Source organism: Alexandromys fortis, unplaced genomic scaffold, assembly GCF_014885135.2.
Source record: "Alexandromys fortis isolate MF-2015 unplaced genomic scaffold, M_Fortis_MF-2015_v1.1 scaffold_4, whole genome shotgun sequence".
NCBI classification, from domain to species: domain Eukaryota; kingdom Metazoa; phylum Chordata; class Mammalia; order Rodentia; family Cricetidae; genus Alexandromys; species Alexandromys fortis.
The window spans coordinates 12,561,890-12,580,559 of record NW_026067944.1 but is presented as its reverse complement, the minus strand read 5'-3'; positions in this window follow the sequence as shown (position 1 = coordinate 12,580,559).

The window sequence follows — 18,670 nt, the reverse complement described above, 5'->3', positions numbered from 1 at the left end:
GGGAAATGGGAGGCTGGGAGGAGGCGGAAACTTTTTTTTCTTATTCTCAATAAAAAAAAAGAAAGAAAAAAAAAACCATTGAATTATCCAAAACAATGCAAACCACTTATTGGAAATATAGACATTGTGTTCTTATATTTGTTTCTTGCTATGTGGATGCAATGACATCTTGAAGTGACCTGAAAAACTGGGTAATGGTCAAGTCCCAGGACAAATACCTGTAGCAATTGCTACCCATACTCTGTGTGATGGAAAAATGCAGGTCATAACTGAAGTAGTGCCTGGATTACCTTAGTCAGTTGCTTTGAAGTTCTGGATGTAGATTTTTTGAGAAAATTGCAATGAAGGCATTCTGGAAGGCGGGGTCACCAAGGCCACTTGCTGTTCTTCATTGGTGTCTTAGTTCTGAGAATGCATAAAAATGTAAAAGTATCATGAATATCTGCATCGACACAAATATGGAATATGTGGTATGTACATGTCAGTCAGCTAAGGATGACTGTTGAAATAGGAGCGGCGGGGCTGCGTCCCCGGCACCCGGCCGCCCGCATGGCTAGCTTATGCCCAGAAATAATTACACGGAAACTGTATTCTTTCAAACACTGCCTGGCCCAGCTAGGTCCAGCTTCTTATTGGCTAGCTCTTACATATTGTTCTAACCCATTTCTAATATTCTGTGTAGCCCACGAGCTAGCTTACCAGGGAGGATCTTAACCTGCGTCTGTCTGGAGCGGGAGAATCATGGCGACTCACTCACTCAGCTTCTTTTTCCCAGCATTCTCCTCTGTCTACTCCGCCTACCTAATTTTCTGTCCTATGAGGGCCAAGGCAGTTTCTTTATTATTAACCAATGAAATCAACAGATAAGATACAAGACCCACCTCCATCAGATGACTTTCTGCTCTTGGATTGAGCAAGTAAAAGGCATCTCTCATCTTTATAGTCTGTTTAAACTACATAGCCAAACTGTAATGTAAATCTCAATTCATGACATATGAAAGAATTGCATGTAACAATAAGTCATAAGAACTCTGAAGACAGCAAGGCTTATCATGTCTCATTCAGTCTCAAAGCTGTTCCCGTAGTGGAGGGATTAGCATATATGTCAACTGTTCTGTATTCTTTCTTGGTTTCTTTTTTCATGTCTGTAACAAAGTTTTTTAGGAGGTACCTCCAAATCAAATTTTATCTTTGTTAATTTAGAAGAGAATCATGAATTTTGTTTCCTGTGGAAACAAAGCATGGCCTCTGTCCCAACATGTTATATTTTCTGACATTGTTATGAAGTTAAGACTTTTATTAAAATTTATAGGTTGGTTTAGTTGAGCAATTTCCATATCCAACATCTTTCAGCAGCTACTATTTTTTGAATGTTATCATTTAAAAACCCAAAGTCTTCCCTTCCATCCTCCCTACTCCCAACACCCCCATTATCCCAATATTGTCAGGTTATATTGTGTGTTTCTGCTTTACAGGTATCTATATATGTTCATTTTAAGGTTCACCTTGTTACTTAGATTCTCTAGGATCATGAATACAGGCTCAACATCATTTGCTTTACATCTATTATCCACTTATGAGTGAGCATACCATGTTCATCTCTCTGGATCTGGGTTACCTCACTCAGGATGTTCTTTTCTAGTTCTATCCATTTGCATGCAAATTTCAATACATCATTTATTTTTAACCACTGAGTAGTACTAATGTGCAAATGTGCCATGTTTTCTTTTTTTATTGATTTTCATTGAGCTCTACATTTTTCTCTGCTCTCCTCCCTGCCTCTTCCTTCCCTTTCAATCCTTTTCCAAGGTCTCCATGCTCCCAATTTGCTCAAGAGATCTTGTCTTTTTCTACTTCCGATGTAGATCTATGTATGTCTCTCTTTGTGTCACATTTTCTTTATCCAGTTTTTGTTTGAGGAGCATTTAGGTTGTTTCCAGATTCTGGCTATTATAAATAATGCTGCTATGAACATAGTGGGACAAGTGTTCTTGTGGCATGTTTGAGCATCTTTTGGGTATATACAAAGAGTGGTATTTGCTGTGTCCTGAGTTTACTTGAGCTAATGGGAACTCACCAACTCCAGCCAGACAGAGAAGGAAACAGCATAGATCCAAACTCATCACTCTGAATGTGTGTGACAGTTGTATGGATGGGACAGACGGTGGGGCCTCTAGAAGTGGCACCAAGATTTATCCCTACTGCTTGGACTAGATTTTTTGGAACCTAATCTCTTTATGGATATACTGTTCAGCCGAGATATAATAGGGAGATCCTTGGACCTTCCCAAAGCAATGTGCCTTACTCTCTCTGAGAAGTGGATGGGGAGTGGGGTGGGGGCTTATGTGGAGGGAAGTGGTGGATGGGAGGGAGTGAGAACTGGAATTGATATGTAAAATGAGAAAAGATTGCTTGCTTTCTTTTTAAAATAAATAAATTAATTAATTTAAAAAAATTTCGAAGTCACCAAAGTACCATACATATGTATTTTCCATCTTTCTTTTTAAATTTCTTTATTCCTTCTCTTTAAAGACTTTATTATTTTTTAAAACTCTTTTTTTATTACTGTCTATGCCTAGGTTCTTTTTTCCCTTAGTATCTAAGTACATTTTTAAATATACTCTATCTATACAGACATTTGCTCAGTCTGGACCTGATTTTCTCCACATCAGTAGTTTTCTTTGACCATGGGATCCAAACCGAAAATGGCTGTGCTAACACTGAGCATAGTGCTCATGCCTATCTCCACAATTCTTTGTTCTCAGAGAGCATAGCCTCATCCAAGATTGTTCTTTACCCCATCTCTATGAAGATATTATGTCCACAATGTGGCAGGCATTTTTACCTGGCAACATGGATGCTCAAGTGCTCTGCTACATAGGAGGACCTCTTAAACTGCACCTCTGTACACTGAGCCTACCCAAGAGACAACTTTCTCAAACCCTATATAGATATTTGAGCCTCCAGATTGGGTGCCATGTATAAGGAATTTTTTTTTTTATTTCACACCAACCAGCTCCCAAATAATGACACAGAGATTTCTTATTAATTATGAAACCTCAGGCTTGTTCCTAACAAGCTTTTATCACTTAAACTAATCTATTTGTATTAATCTGTCTTCTAACATATTATATTAATTCCCTTCCATCTTGTACCCCATTTCCTCTCTGTGTCTCCTGACACATCCTATGCAACTTGACTCCTCCTCCTCCTACTTTTTTTTTCCTGAGAAATCTTGCCTATACCTCCTATCTAGCTACTGCCCATTCAGTTTTTTAATACACTAGTCATAGCAATATACCTTCACACAGTATACAAATATCCCACAACAATTATAAGTTGTTTTTCCTTTTATCTATGGTTCTTATATATCTAAGTATTTGAATTAGAAAAAAAGTTCTTACACTTAAAAACATTACTTATATTTGAGGAGCACAGGTATTCATGGACTATCAGATGATCATTATTTATAGTGTATGAGGACAGGGCTAGCATCTGTTTGGTTTTGTTTACCTTTTTTTCTCACTGTTGTATTTTCCCTTGTGATAAGTTACTTTAGTTTGTGTTCTGCTCATTTTCATGTTCTACAACTTGTAAGAATTCCCCATATCCTAGTTTGAAGGTGTGAAGACTGTCTTCTTAAGTAAAGAATTTGCATTTGGCCTGTCAAACACTTGAAGCGTTACAGATATTGAACGGTGTCTAAACAGCCATATGTATGAATTTTGTTCATATGATGAATGGTATATTTTATTTCTGTTTTCACTGGCTAGTGTCCCAATAGCAAAAGTATAGCTATGCAATTTTATCGACATGTGCTGTATCTAAATTCAAACCACCTTCTGAATAAAAATATATATTATATTTTTATATATAAAGTTTAAAATGGTATCTCAGTTGCCCCAAGCTGTCTTCAAACTCACTATGTTGGCAGAAGATGACTTCATATCCAGTCTCTGTCTAGTATCGAGTGACTTTTGCAGTGGACATATAAGACAAGACTTCATGGTAATTAGAATACTTTTTACTAGATGAGCTACATTTTCTGGGTTTGCTTCTTGGCTCTTTTACTTAAGATATGTGTTGTGAATTGCTGTACACCTCTATGACATGGTCATCTGCCTCTTGAACTGTTAGCAATTACTAGCAATATATTTGAACAAGATTGAGGTCATTAACTTTCTGTTAGAGTAGGAAGAGCCTCAATAGGCTTATCCTTTCCAGATGGTTTTATAGATACTTAATAATCAGGAGGGAGTGCATGCTCCTCCTGTATACATTTTTTTTTTGGTAGCTAACAGTAACTAGGATACGAGTAAGGCTGATCTGTCAGAAGGTGGAGAACTGTAAGTAGCAAAGTGTGCATAGTTTGTTTTGATATTGCAGTATGGAATGGTGTTCTGCCTCTCCACAGTACCAAGTTTATGGCTCATGGCATTAATGAAAATATATCAGACTAAGGCTTCTGAGGAAATTGTAGATGCTGAATGCTACAAAACTGAATAGGCAGGGAAGATATGCCCAGTTCTGCAACATGATATGTCAAACAGTTATTATATTTGATTTAAATCTTACAATGTGGGAGAACATGCATGCCTGTTGCTACATAACAGATCAACAGGGGAGGCTCCTTCATCAATGTGATATGGAATGACTATCCATCTTAATTACAAGGTACATCATACGATTACAGTATATGTGCCAAATGAATGATGGACTAGAAAATATACTAGAATCTACATACTTATGCAAATAAATTTACATTGTAATCAAATATCATCTCAGTTAAATGGCATTGCTGTATATTCCAAAAGTGTTTGGCTTAGCTATATTTCTATTGCTGTGAAGAGACAAAATAAGCAAGGGTATAATAGAAGAGATGGTTTACTGAAGACTTGTAATTCAGAGGATACTCCACGAACACTCCATATTATGGAGCATGGCAAAAGGAATGGTCCTGCAGAGGTAGCCTCGGAGCTGAGTCATAATTCACAAGCAGGAAGAAAGAGATCTAACTAGGAATAGTATTGTCTTTTAAAATCTCAACCACCATTTCTGGTGACAAACCTCTTTTGATAAGGCCATACCTCCTAATCCTTCCCAAATGGGTCTACCAAATGGGGCTCAAGCAGTCAAATATATGAATCTGTGGTGGTCATTTTCATTAAATTTAAGAGAGGAATTATAATTACCAAAAATATGTCAGAGCTCTCTTCTACATCAACGTCCGAAGTGTGAGAAACAAATGGTATAGATGTGCTGCTTTTCAATTTCTATAGCAAAAGGAACAGAGGGGAAGATAATAAAGATGCTAAAAAATATTCTCTCTTGTTATTCCAAAACTTGAATGCATTATGGGAAGGATCAGAGAGTGAAAAGGGATATTTGTGAGGTAGAAGTCACAGATTTCCTCAGATTTACTTTTCACAAAGAAATAGAGAATGATCTACGATATAGTATAAAAAGGGAATTTAGTAAATGACCCAGTATAAATAATGACTATCAGAAGACATTCTTCCTTTGAACTGTGAATTTGTAATGACATTTTAAAACAGTATCACACTTGTGTACAAGACACTGTGATTATATTTGCCCCAACTCTCTTGTATTAGTTACATTCAAAGCCCACTAATGGCATTCATCTCTGTAATTAATCACTATGCTCACTCTTTTAATAACTGCATTTTTAATGAGTTAAATGCTTATGTAATACCCAAGTAGAGTTCTCCAGAGAACCCTATCTCATCATTTGGCTCCACAGTTCCTCTGTCTCATCCACTGAAATGAGTTCTAAGCTTGAGAGAAAATATCATTGTTGACCTATTTGAGACTAACTATTGAGCAAATTGTTCTCAGCCTATTGCATAGATAGAGTCCAAACATAGAACATCAATCACTAGTGTAAACACTTCTGTTATCAAGGTTAGGAGCTACACTTGTCTGTGGTCAGCCATCTCACTGCACACCTATTTGACAAAGCATTAATGATAGATTCCTCTAATTGTCCAAAGACCTCAGACACAAGCTGTTGATCTGTTATGTAGCAACAGGAATGCATGTTTTCCCACATTGCAAGATTCAAATCAAATACGATAGTAGTTTGATATATCATGTTGCAGAACTGGACATATCTTCCCTGCCTATTCAGTTTGGTAACATCCAGGGTCTACAATTTTGTGAGAATGTTGATGAAATTTCCCTTCACAGCTTAAATAACACATCTCTATGATTATTAGTAAGCAGGAGAATGCTTCTAGATCCACACTAGCCTGTTTAATCTGTGTTTTATTTTCAGAATATGTGCCATATTCAACTATCGGGACATATTGTCTAGTTTCAATGGACATACAAACCTTGACATTAGCTAATGTTGTGGGAGGAGCCTCTGGGAATATTTAAATCCCCAAAAAACAATTCAATGATTGTACGAATTATGAAGCCATACAAGTACAAACAAAAAAGATTTTGGCATGGGAGGGGTGGATACTTATCTCCAGAGAGAGACTTTTTTTTTTCATGTTGATGTAACTGCCAATTAGTTTCTCACATTTTTATGGGCAACCCTTCAACCACACTTTTTTAACAGTCCCTACTTACTACACCAGTTGTTTTCCCTAAGCTAAGCTTCAGTGGAATTCTTTCTCTAATCTACCTTTTGGGCCCTATGTAAAGAAAGTAGATACCTATTCAACTCACCAAAAACAGGTTTCACAAAACTACTGTACTCCATAACCTTTACTGAGTAAACTAATTTAAAAAATAATTGAAGAAAAATGCAAAAAATAAATCCAAAATTATTGAGAAATATCACTACAATTACAGGCAACAATTTTGTTGGGTTGAAATAATTTCTATATATTAGATTTCAATTTAATTTTGTATTATAATAGTTTGTATTATTTGACTAATGTAAGTTTAATTACAAACAGCTGTAGTCTGATTTTAAATATAATTTCTGTGATAATTAGAATTTGTTTAGCATATAGTGCCTAAAATATGTACTATTTAATGTCTTTTCTGTATATTCCTTAAATATAGAATCTTCATTAAATTCAGACATTGCTGCTTTTTGTCTTTTTGATTTTTATACTTAGTTGGGCGTGGTTTATGCTTGAAATCAAGCCTACTTTTACCTTCTTACAATATGCACTGTCTACTATTTATATATTGTGAAATATTAATACCCTCCGTTAAACCTCCTCTGTATCAGTGTGGCACATGCCTGAAAACACAAGAAGGAAGTGATTGACAGCATCATATTTCAGATTTTTCAGTCTACAATAAGCAGATGGCATTTTCTTTTCCCTGAGTTAAAACAGAGCATCAGTACAGTAAGTTAAGATGTAATAGAACTCAGCAACTTCTTACCCAGGAAACCAAAGGACACACTTCCTAGAATATGACAAAAGCTGGAAAGAGATGTATCTAAAGATTGATTTTATTTCACTGGAAAGTTCTAATTAAACAAAAACTTTTATACCTCTGCAGATGCCAGAAAATTGTTAATGTTCCTATTAAAATCCATCAACTTGGTTAGTCCCTTTGTGATTTAACCATATAATTGTATGACTCTATGACAAGACTTAAACACAATAATTTCAAAGGATAGTTAATATCTAAAGATTATGACTCTTTTATCTAAATTGTTTATCTTTTTTTACTTATACAATAACATTCTTAAACATTATACTATTGTTTGATAATTGGGTCCTATGCCATTTATACCACAAAGTAAGCTATATTTAATGATAATTTTCTAAAGATTAAAAAATGTTTTCAGGACTTCTGGTGATATTAACCAAACACAACATACAAGATGTAATAAGAGTAAGTATAAACATTCGAAAAAAGAGGGACAATGGATCGGGAGGAGGGAAAGAAAGAAAAAAAGAAAGAAAGAAAGAAAGAAAGGAAGGAAGGAAGGAAGGAAGGAAGGAAGGAAGAAAGAAAGAAAGAAAGAAAGAAAGAAAGAAAGAAGTAAATAAATTAAGGAAGGAATTTTCATGAAACATGTACCATTTAAAACAATGTGAAATGCTAACACCTATATTAGGAGTTGTTAAATCTCCACAAGAACTCTAGAGTATTGAGAAGGTTGTAATTCACACACTGGAAAGTGTAAATCTGACACACACACACACACACACACACACACACTCACACACACACAGAAAACATGCCAAATATAAAATAAAATGAATTTACATTGTGAGAAATTTGAACATGAAAAGCTTTCAACAAAATCAAAGAAATTATACCATATTTAGCAACTATATAATATTTGTATGCTAAAAAGATATTTACTGTTTTAAGAGACAAATAAGATACTAAATAAGCATTAATATCAGTAAATATATGAGAAAATTGAGGTACAGACAATAGTGGGTAAAGGAAGAATAAAAAAGAGCATTGAAAAATACTGCCTAATTTCTCAGTTGTAAATTCTGAATTGATGTAATGTCCACACCATTCAAGTTTTAAATAAGGAAATTCTTGAGGGATAATAAACTTGGGGTGTCATTGAGTTACTAGAAGGATAGAGATGGCAATCCTCAAGGCCACTAGCAATTTCAGTAGATTTTTCTGGCTGAAGAACTTTAGTTGATGACTACAAATCAATTACAGTTAACTTATTTCTCCCCACTGTTCAAAGATTGACTTTAGCAGCAAGGGGCTTGTTTCTATGGACAGAGGATATCACAAACAATTGAGAGAGTTACTTTCTCAGGAGGGAACATTCGTAAATTGAAAAAGTAAAAAAAAAAAAAAAAAAAAAGAAGAGAAAACTTGAAAAAAAAAACTGGAGAGTTTATTTCAAAAAACATCTAGTCTGTTCTTGAAGTGCTTGCAGATGAATGACATATTATAAAAACCTCAAGTTATATAGTTTTATAATATATATACAGCACACTGTAAATGAGACCGTCAGGTCATTTGGACACTTGTCACTATAAGAAAGTAGTTAATTCTGCAAATCAAAACTAACATTCTCTTTTAAATTTTCACAACAAAGTAAATTTTGCTAGCATTTCTATGACAATTGTTTTCTGTCAGAATAAACAATATTTAGGATAAGTTTTGGTTACTAACACTAGTCAACACATTGCTATAAGGCTTGAGAACAGATTAAGTCTTCAAATAATTCATAATTCTGTCAAAAATCTATATACCATTATACTTATACTGAAAATAGATGCATCTCTTTTTTTTATAGAATTCGAGCAAATGCAATCTGTAATACCAGCAACTTATGAGAGAAATATAATCATTAATAACTATGTGCAGTTGAAGTAATAAATTAGACATCAATAGTCTTAATTTCCATAGCATAAAAATCTTACTGGTATAAAAAAGAGTGCTTTCAGGATATATAGTGGGTATAATTAGTGGAGAAATACAAAAGTTACACAAGCTATAAACTGGCAAAATATCTTAACTTTTGAAGTTGATCAAATTTGTAGAGCATATATACATTATTACTATAACATAATTAATATATACCACTTAACAGCAAACATATTTAGATATATGATAATTGATATTTATAGTTGCATAAAATCTAAATCTACATACATGTTTTCTATACCTGCTTTGTGCTTTTATCCCTTTTATCCCCAAACTCCTATTATTCAGAAAGCATAGCAATTTTAACAAAACATACTATCACCTTATTTACACCTTAATTATAAAACTATTATTAAATTCAGAGGGAATATATATTCACTTGACAGAGAAATGTAGACAATGAAGTAAGGTTGCTGCATCTTTCCCCAGGTTTCTTCTTGACATTTAATAATAGTATCACATTGGAAAAGATCTGCTTCTCGGTATTTATCAGTAATTAATTAGTTTTATATTTAAGGAGCTGTCATCTAATATTACAGCAGAATGTTTTGCAGATCTTATTTTTTTAAGTGCATGAAAATAAGTTGCACGTTTAAAAAAAAATATTCAGCGTGCCTGACAGCTGGTATTAAACATCCCAGACCTTGGTATTTTGATAACGAGGAACATTATGAACAATGGGCAGTGCTTTGTTCAAATGTGAAGGGTAATGACGGTTAATTAAGCTGTTCAGATGTCTGCAGTAAGATGAAGTGAAATACAAATGAATAGGAGTCAACAACAAAACATATAGCAAACAGTTCCCATGACCACTGTTGATTAATACAGATCAAGCATATTATTTATCCATTATTTTCTTGAAAAAATAGGCTGAGAAATGACATGAAAGAAAGGTTAATATGTATATATCTTTTCATTTTATCTCTACAAGTAAATCCAGGATATGTTTCTGTTCATTTTTATATTGCTGTCCAATGCTAGTTTGAGAAGAATATCTACTTTTGCAAAGCTTTTAAGATTAGTCTAACGGTCATGAATATCCCAATATTTGTTTCACCTGAGAACACCTTTTGCTCTCTTTCATTACAAAGGTTAATTTTGCTGTGTTTATTTCCATTATCTATATATTTCTTTCATTTTTCATGTGGTACTAATTAATGATGACAAATTCTCTAGTCATTTCTTGCATATTCCTTTGATTCTAATAATTTGCATTCTCCTTAATTTTTTCAAAGGTTTTCTTTTGTGTTTGTTTTTTAAAATTCAAATATCATGGGTTTTATGTGGCTGTTATTGCATCCATAGAAGACAGAATTCTTAAAAAATTTATGTACCGTTTATAGTAATGTTGTACAACTTGGGAAGTTCTAGCCATTGCTTCTTCAAAACATAATTATATTGTTACTTCTGTTTTCTTCTTGTAATTGTATTACAGTATATTTTTGTCTGTTAGTATCCTACAGTACATTGAGGATTTTACTATTATTTATAATATTTTCTTCTGAAAAAAAGCCACATTTGTTTTTCTTGACATTTTTGAAGTATATATTTCAATAATATTTTTGTATCTTCATAATTCCTGATTTTAAGTAAAGAATGATTCATCCTTTATAATCATTGATATTCCCTTAATGTAATGCACCATTTACCTGATAAATTTTAACTGTGTATGTTCATTTAATGTTACCTATGGCTCTCTTCATTATTATCTATACTTTTTTTTCCAGGATCTTGAAAATAGCATCTTTTGAATTTCTAGCTTTTTCAGTTTCCAACTACTTGTTTGTTTATCACATTGTTGCATCATTGCCTGTATCTTTATAGGCCATGCTGTTCTTTTTTTTTTCTGATTTAATTGGCACACAATTAACATTACACAGACTGGATACATTGTATTTGTTTACTTAGGAAAGCATATGTGTATGCAAATATATGTTCTATCGTAATAATAACAAATGAAAAAGTGGTCAAATATTTGAAAGAGAGCAAGAAGTTATATATTAGGTATCAAAGCAAGGAAATGAAGGGAAAAAGATGTAGTTATCTTATAATCTCAAAAATAAGCGAACTAGCCTAAAGCGAAAGAATAATAATAGTCCTTTGCTTCTTGATATATTTTTGTAAGTTATTTTCCCCCCCACTCTTCAGGAATATGTCTGCTCATTTACATGGGCATGTGTATCTAACTTTCATTTTGAGAAGTGGCACCATTCCTTTCTAGCTTTCGTTGTGTGTAGCATCCCTGAGCAGAAGGTAAGATGCTCTCCAATGATGTTTATGATAGATTCTGTTTTCAGCAGGCAAAATCCATCAAGTTTGCCAACTTAAAGTATATTATTGTCCCAAGAAATTTCCCCAAAGTCAAAATGCTGGATGCATTTTCTCCTCTTTCACCCACTTGTGAGAGAAACTGTAAAGTGACATGTTTGCTACTGTGCCAAGCTGTTTCAGCTTCCTTCTGAATTCTGACAAATTTGTTTTTACTGATGCAAGCCAATAAATTTATTCTTCCTCTCAGAGAACTCTAGATATTCAAAGAGTGTGGTTCAACTTGACAGTTGTATCAGAAAACATATCAGAATACATTAACATGTGTTAATGTAGGCATTTCTTGCTCAGTAGCTCACCTCTAATTTCTGAGATATATATACTGAATATGTATGTATGCATATGTGTATATGTATGTATAAATGTATATATATATATATATATCCCCTCTTTATTAAGTTATTTTTTAAATGATATGTTTTATTTATTTTTTTAAGTTTTCATACATGTGTACAATGCCTCCATTACCTCGATCCATCTCCTACCAGACTCATGTCCTTCTTTGGGTTTTTTGTTTGTTTTTTTTTTTAAATTGATTTTATTGAGCTATATATTTTATCTGCTCCCTTCTCTTCTCCCCTCCTCTTCTACAATCTCCCAAGATCCACATGCTCCTGATTTACTAAGGATTTATGAAAATAGGCATTATCCATGAAAAATATTATTGAAAATAATACATGACAATTTATCTGTCTTCCTTTTACTTCTTTATGATAGTAGTACTTTTTAAGTCCAGTCCAATTTTCTATAGGCTTTTATTCATTATATACTTTCCCCCTAGCTCTTAATTTATCTTCCTGAACTTGATTGTAAGGTCTTATTGCTAAAGCTAGGCATATTTGAGTCATTGAAAATGGTAAAATCAAGCTACTAATGACCTTGAAGCTTCATGCTATTGAGTAATTTCCACAGAACTATAAGTTACTATCTATACACTAGAAGGTAAAAGTAATGAACACCAACAAACAGCTATAAATGTTATCAGCTACAATGATGACTTGTCTGAGAAGAAATGCCATGGGTACAATAGTACATGAATCATATAGGAAATGACCAAAGTTTCTGATTGAATTTAAAATATGCCCCATAAAAATACCTTCAACTGTAAGCATTATAAGACTAATAATTTGAGGCTATATAAATCATTGACCCTAGGACAAAAACTGCTATTATTTTTCTGATAAATATACATATCAACAAATTGACTCCTAAGTTTTTATCATTATAGACTTAGTCCAGCTCTTCTATTTATGAATTTTATATGAATTGACATAATAATTAGTCTCATATGAAAGTTATAATGGACCTGTAGTCATAAATCATCTTTCATTTAGAATATTTCTGTGTATCTACATATGTACATGTGTATATACATGTAATTGTGGATGTGAAAATGTACATGGGAACACTTGTGCATACCAGTGGGGTCAAAATCAGTCTTGGGTGCTATTCCTCTTCAGGTACCATGTGTCTTGATATTTTGATTATAGGGCTCTCATTGGTCATAGCTACTAATTAATTCAGCTAACCTAGGTAACCATGAGTGACAAAGGATTCTCATGCTTGTAACTTCTCAGATCCAGGAAGACTGGGGTTTTAATCAAGCTCTGGATTAAATTCAGATTCTCTTGCTTGTATGAAAAATCCTGTGTGGACTGAGTTTTCCCTCAAAATCCTAGATTGAATGTTTGACCAGTAAATAACACTAGAAACTCCAAAAATTTTTTTGAGAAGGCAAAATTTAAGGCTGATAAATTTTAATGGTGCTACTCATTACTGATAAATTCTTAATTTGTTGTGAAAATCAATTTACAAAAGCTTGTTATATATTTGTATTAGTTAGCAAATAAATATTTGTTATGTAAACATTTCTAATTTCTTTAAAGTTTTTTGATATTTTAGTAGTCCAGTTGGTTAATCTTATAAATTAAATTGAATTTGAATAAGCACAGCTGAGAAACTAATATATATACTAATTTCATATGTGGTATTGTAATATTTAAGAAAACATAAGGTTTATTCTACCATCTTAAATTTATGTAAGTTCTTTAACTATTCAGATTTTATTTGCTAATTAGACAATTGGAGTACTTAAAAAGAAATGAGTATATTTAATTTATGAATGCAGTTTAAAGTGAAGATGTTTAATTAAACAAGTTTGAAAATAGTAGCAAACACTATTCAAAAACCTATTAAAATAGGTGTAAAATTTTACTAGATTTGGAAATATAATATTTATACATAGAGCTTAAAAGCTTAAGGAAGAACTAGCTACAGGATCTGTAACTTTAATAAATAGAAATTAATTTTTAAAACCAAAGCAAACTCTAAATAAACTTTTGAAACATAAAAACCTCCTTCGAGAACACAATGAATTTCACAGCTTTAGTTAATTTTCTGTTCTGTTTGGCTAATATACAACATGGTAATTTGCTTTATGGCTCAGTTTTTCTTTTTCCATTTCATTCTTTCCCTTTACGCACTACTGTTCCTTCAGTGAGAAATTAATATTAGAATTTTATTGAAGACATGGGCCTGTATTCTTCCCAGAGGATCTAATATTCCAGTATGAACTTGTTTCCTAAGTGTAACCAAGTTAAAGAATAATAGTTTTCCTGTCTGTGCTACTTGGGATTATCTATAGAGTCAGATTTAGATTAGATAAAAACTCTATATCAATTATTATTATTGATTCATAGATTCAGTAATAAAGACTAAGTCCAAAGATCCTGCATTGACAAACTATAGTCTCAGATTACTCAATATTATGGATATGCTCAAAACTTGAATCTCTCTATTCCTAGGAAGCCACTGATGTGAATTACAACCCAGAATCAGAGGTGTACAAAACATCAGTGATATCCGAAGCCTGGAGGTCCCAAACACTGAACTCTACCTTCTGAAGAGGATGGGATGCCAGCACTATTGTATTGAGCAAAGTCTACATTAATATGAGTTACATCTCTTGCTCTAGTCACAACAGCAAGAAAATGGAATCACTGCAGATTCCTATTCCAAAATGAATAGATAATGAAAATGTGTTATATGTTCAAAATGAATCATTATTCAGTTATTAAAAATTAAATCATGAAATGTTGAGAAAAGTGGGAGGACTTATGAATATGTGAAAAGTTAATACAGGCTAATGAAGGGAAATACATATCTATCTCATATGTAGGTCTTACATTTAAAAAAACAAAATGTGTTCTAAGTAGCAAGGAAAGGAAAAATTAAGTAAAATATTGGTGCAAGGATTATTTTTGTTTTCTAAAAAAAAAAAAATCTTCCTAGTTGATTTCTGTTAAAGACCCACATTTGTTTAAAAAAGTTCTTACATTAAAATGAACTTTATTCTCTACATCTTAAATTATTTTCTATATAAAAATACCAAAAAGTATACTTTAGAGTACTTAGTAACTATAGATATTCATCTTTCAGTCCCATAGTACATTCTTATGATAAAACAGAGAAAAATGCTCCAAAAGTAATTAATTTTCAGGCTCAAATAAATTGGCAGTAAACTCGCATTACACTGGAAAATCAGGGGATTTCAAATTAATCCTCAAGCAACTAGAAGTTCTAGTTAGAAATGTGTCAGACGATTAAAGAGCTCACTCAGGCTTTCATCTGGAAAGTGTGGAAAGGACTGAATTTTCAAACATGATTTATTGTGTAAATCTTTTATTTGATATTGGGAAGTAATTTTCATTATACAAATATTAATCAGTGTTTGTTGTGTGTCAGAAGCATTTCTAGATCTAGGACATAGCAAGAAAAATCAAAACACTCTTTCCATTCTAAGAGTTTATAACTGAACCAACCTCCACGCTTCGTTTCAAGACAAAATGTTTCTAACATATTAAATGCCATAAATCATGTGTAATATATATTATGAGTTGAGAAATGTTAAAAAAGTACTTCCTGAAATTAAGAGGAACTTCTATTCCATTTTTTTAAAGTTTGCTTTTTATTGACAGCAAAAGAGCTGTCCTATTTTTATATCTAAGAAATGAGAAGATACTTTTGCTTTTAAAACTGAAATGCTTGTTTATATTTCTGTTAATTATGTTTTAAAGTTTACATGTTATTTACTGAACTAGAGATTACTAGTAACATCAGAATCTACACCAGTGAAATCTTTCCAACATGATTGCCCAAATTCATGGAAAACAGTAAATTTCTATAACCAAGTGTGGCAGAAATAGATATTCCAAACTGGATGTGGAAAAAGGCCATGGGGCCTCCTTCAGAAAAAAAAAAAAAAAACTATAGGTACTCGAGGAAAGCTGAAATCAGAAAGATGATCTTCCACAGGCAAGGCCACAATTTATTGTCCTTTGTCAAACAGTACATACAAGTATCTGGCCTGAAAACATACAAACATACAAGTATATGGACTTATATAAAGCTGTATATAAAGTAATGGATTAACATATAATATAATTACAACAAAGAGATGTTATAGTATAAAGTATATGTAAGTGAATTACCACGNAAATGAGGCTATAAAATTAAAAGGGACTAGGGATGGGTTTGTGAAAGGGTTTCTAGTGTGGAAATGAAGGCAGAAATTTTATAACTACACGGCTAGCTTTACACCTGAAATAACAACACACAAATTGTATTCTTTTAAACACTGCTTGGCCCATTATCTGTAGCCTCTTATCAGCTAATTCTCACATCTTGATTAATCCATTTCTAATAATCTGTGTAGCAACATGAGGTGGTGGCTTACTGGGAAAGATTAAGCATGTCTGAACTGGCGGCTGGCTCCATGGCATATGAGTCACTTCCCTTCTTCCCAGAATTCTGTTCTGTCTACTCCAACCACCTATGTTCTGACCTATCAGGCCAAGCAGTTTCTTTATTAACCAATGAAATCAACACAAAACAGAACACCTTCCCACAACAATTTATTATTCAGAGAAATATATAACTCAAAAGATTTTATTTACATGTAGACTTTCAACTAATGATAATAGAATTAGTAATTAAAGAAATTTCAAAAAGTACAGTTTATGTTTTAATGCCAACCTTCATAGTCACCGTCATGCTTGTTTGCAAAAGTTATGATAATTTCCCTTTTTACCTACCATGCAATATTTGAAATTGAAAACTTGATTTTTTTCAAGACAATAGATAAGAAATTTGTAATTCAGAAAAAAATCTATGCTATTTGCCATTGTCATTAAAGGCTTCTGGCTAATAATAAGTCATGATCATTTAATGTCCATTATATTAAAAAATAATTTAAATGAGTATTTCAAAGAGCTACAGAAATAATTTCAAAATTTACATAAAGAAAAATATAAATGTGGCTGTCTTATTTCTTTAAAATCACTTGTGTAGTGGCTAAGTTTTGTGATAAATGACAGTGTATTTCTTAAACCTTTCCTCAGTGAGTTGGAATGCTTAATAGTAGACATTCAACTAAACTCTACATTTCCTTCCTTGATAGGTTTCTTAATAGAATTTAAATATCATTTCAGTGCAATCTTTTTGGTTCAGTGCCTTACTCCTAAGGAGGTTGGAACAGCCTCCAGAGACTCCCTGGGCTCAATGTGAGAACCACTAAAACCTTCACTCAGGGATAATCTCCTCTTAAGTGTGACTTGTGTGGTAATCACTCGCTTTTTTATGACTGGCATAGTCTTGTGTCAAAAGAACATAAAATTGAAGTTATAGTTAATAACCTGCCACTTGGTATTATACCTGCATTTTTGCTCTTTTGCAGTTAAGTTTGTATGAGTATTTCCATTAAAAATTGATTTTCAGTGGTTTGCAACTTAACTGAAAATGATCTGTCCATGAGAGATGAAAACTGATATATGAGTGCATCCCTTAGGACTGGCACATAATTAAATCTGCATGGCTGTTTCAAAGTTAAATCACTGGAGGTGAGGGGTGATATCTAAAAGTCATGGGTTTAGGGGAACATTGTAAATTTAATTTGGATTATATTTTTTCCATTTTAATTATCAAATATTATTAATTTAAATAATCATTTTAATTTTATAGAAATTATAAAATATGAAAGTGGATAAAATATTCCATTTAAATATTCAGAAGTTCAATTGTTAGTTTAGAATAATATCTGTATATATTAGGAAATTTCTACAGAAACCTTTTTAGTGTGTTTTTTCTGTTGCTAATCATTTTGTTCTAATATATTGTGTTAACTGTTTTAAAAATTACTGGCTCAGTTGATCCACAAAATTATGATGATTGTTTTCTAGTAAATAAATTCTCACTAGGTACTGAGGGATCTCAGATAGGTGGAACAATAGCCACCTCTGAGTATCAGTAGACAACTGTATAATAGAATAGCATCAAACAATGTTTAAGTAATAAATTCCTCAAAAGGAATTTAACAGATGGATACAGTGATTGAATCTGAAAGATAATATATTAAACTCTATGATGATGAAACAAGTGAAATTGGAAAGAAGTGTTTGAATGAAGACAAGTGAATTCACACAATAGTTTTAGTGACCAATGTGGTAATATAAAAAAAAAAAGTTAGGCATGGACTCACAGTTATAAATATGCCACTAAATGATTCCAAAAAGAACATTGTACTTATCAGAATATTTGAATTAAATAAATCAGGAAAAATACAATGTGGGATAATGTATAGCAACTTTCTGGTCTCCTTTATACAACTTTCAATTTTTCAGTCACCAGGCTAAAAATACTATGAGCAATATTCATAAAATAAAAGAAACATAAGTTGTAAATTAGTGCTAGTCTTTCACCATCTCAAGTGTCCCTGTCTAGGATAAGTATCACATTTTGTTGAGTATATGAGTGACAGGTACAAGTAATTCTGTAACTGTTCAGAAATGAGTGGTACATGTATAGGATGTTGTTACACTCAGTCATCCACTGGAAGAAGTACCTTCACACTGATAAACTGGAGGCTGGGGTGGAGGGCAGCATGTTTTGTTTGAGACTAACCTTTTTGGTGAAATTTATGGATTTATTATAAGAAGAATTT